Source organism: Mycteria americana, chromosome 5 (assembly GCF_035582795.1).
Source record: "Mycteria americana isolate JAX WOST 10 ecotype Jacksonville Zoo and Gardens chromosome 5, USCA_MyAme_1.0, whole genome shotgun sequence".
NCBI classification, from domain to species: domain Eukaryota; kingdom Metazoa; phylum Chordata; class Aves; order Ciconiiformes; family Ciconiidae; genus Mycteria; species Mycteria americana.
Genome location: NC_134369.1, coordinates 47,962,871 through 47,965,503, shown reverse-complemented (window position 1 = coordinate 47,965,503; position 2,633 = coordinate 47,962,871).

The following is a 2,633-nucleotide window of genomic DNA, read 5'->3' as shown; positions in this document are numbered from 1 at the left end:
TCTCCTGTGTTTGGAGTTTTGTGTTTTGTGGTTTTTTTTTTTCCCCCCAAGAGAGGAAGGGAAATATGCATATAGTCAGCTGGCTTCATGGCATTCTGGTTGGTTTGGTTTTTTGTTTGTTTTTTTTTTTTTTTTTTTGGGGGGGGGGGGTGTTTCTTATAGAAAGAGGGCCAAGGGGCTTGCAGGTTATTTGCTATGGGGGAAAAAAAAAAAAGACAAGTTCTGTGTCCCTTCATTAAAAAAAAAAAAAAACAACAAACAACAGAACAACTCTTTTCTCTTACTGCAGCTCCTCCTACTGACGTCAGGGGGCTTTTGTGTGTGTGTTTGTTTCAACAGTTTGAGTGCCAAGTGGGAAATGAGTAATGGGAAGAGAGAGGCTCAAAGGGAAGAAATACCTGTTTCTCTCGGAACAGCTTCTACTGAGCATTAAGGCTTACAGAAGCGAGAATCCACCTACCTGCTCAGCCAACTGTTCCTGCACGCTGTACTTAATGCCTGTCACTTCTCACTTGTTATCAGGGTTTTTAGTAAATTATGAAACGTCTTGAGAGGCAGAGCTGGGTTAAAGACTTAAAATTCACTAGAGATTTGGATACTGAATATGCAGCATGTCTCTGAGAAGGGGATTGTACTGCAGTAGCAGAAGAGGAAGCTGAGCTGGCGTGAATAACATAGCCTGAGTAGTGCCAGGGCCACACTAACCCTGATAGCAAAGCAGCAGGGTAAATCTCTGTGCTGAGCCTGATGCTTTGGCTAAGCTGTTGCTAAGTTTTAAACCAGTTATCAGAGACTTTCTGGATACTGCTGTCTGTCTTGACCTGAAACAATAGCTCAGCAAAGAGGGGTGAATTGCCATGGGTTAGCTCCAAAACAAAGATAACAAATGAAGCCTGGTGATTTCATTTCAATAACTTGTTTAATCTACAGTTTCAATCTCAGCATCAGCCATTTGCCTATCACTTTTTATCTTTTTCTAGGTTCCCATGAGCTGCTGCTACATTACTGAAGGACTTGCAGAGGGAGCTGCTGGAATTTTTTTGTTCCTTATTTGCTTCCTGTTGCAACTTCCTCATACAAAGTAGTAATTCTTACTTTGAGAACACAAACCACTCTGTGACCATTTAAAACAACTTTTACACAACAGAACTAGTCTAATACATTAAAAATCAGAATCTGAAAAAATAACTGGCTTAGAAATGTGTCACCAGTTATAAGCAGATGATTCTCTAAAAGGGTCTGTAGGACACCTGTTTCCCCCAAAAGACCCTTTAACAGTGTGTGACAAATGAAGACCTTTAGCATGAGGCCAAAATCACCAAAAACTACCTTACAGCTCAAGAAGAAAGCAAAAGAAGGTATATTTTTGTCATAGTTCCCTACCATTACAGCAACTAAGATGAAAATAAGCAGATACTCAAGGAAGGGCACAAGCCCTGTGTTTTAGAGGTCCCAAGCAACTTGGCCTGCAGGAAAACTCCAGCTTTTTATATTAAATCTAGTTGTTGATTTAACCCTGAACATACGAGTGAAACAGCTAACAGGTTTTCTGATGTGAAGTTCCTCAGTGTACTGTCTGGGGGCAGGCAGGTGTTTGGCCTTTTTTAGCTGTAGCAGTTCTTAAACATTCTGGATGGAAATTAAAAAATAAAAATTAAAAAGCAATCAGAAGCCAAGTTAGGAATTGAGGGAAGGTTCCTGTGGGAAGGAAATTCCTTCTCAGCTCCTGAAGGCGATACACTGAGGCACAGAACTGTCACTGATCTGTTCTTCACACTTTATACAAGAAGCCTGGAGATAGGAACAAATGCTCTGTATCACGATTCTTAATTTCCAACTCCTGCCATATGCTCCCTTCCATGATCTTCTCCAAGTCCATCTTGAAACAATGTAGGTTCCTTGCCTGTGCTAATCTGTTTGGAAGGTTTTTCCATGATCTCACTCCTCTCCTGGTTAGAAACCTAATTTCCAGTCTGAGCTTATTCATGACCTATTTTTGATCTTGTGGTGGCATTATTCTTTAATTAAGTATTTCTTCTTCCGCCCTTTCCCAACTCTAGTCCCAGCTATTGTACGTGGTAAGTAACACATTGGGACAGTTGTTCTGTTGCCTCAAGAGCCTGGCCGGTTCAGGGTATCTCTGCTGTTCTATGCACATGAATTGATATATGGACTCAAACAGTAAGTGCCTGCTACTGCTAGCTTTTCTAACTCCCTGAATTTCTGATCCTGGGCTTCTTGTGTTGAGGAAGCATTTAATAATACTCCTCCCAGTTCTCCTTTTCTAATTCAAACAATGTCACACTGGATTTCTAAATGGTCATGTTACAGATCTGCAGTTGGTAAGACGTAGCCCCAGGATTGTCACCAGCATTCTAGAAAGTATCTAAATAAACTCTTGGGGCTGCTGCAGAACAAGTGTGGAATAAACCTACCTACACAGCTTTCGTTATTCAGCTGAGCATGAGCAATGACCAAGCAGCAGCTCTGGATCCTGTCATGTAGCGCAGATACCAAGGACGGAAGAACACAGCAGTCTGTGTGCCGCAAAGAAGTTAACTGCTTGCATAGCTTCCTCCCCTTCCTCTGACTTTTCCAAATGCCTTGTCTAAACGCTAAACAGTTTTGAAGAA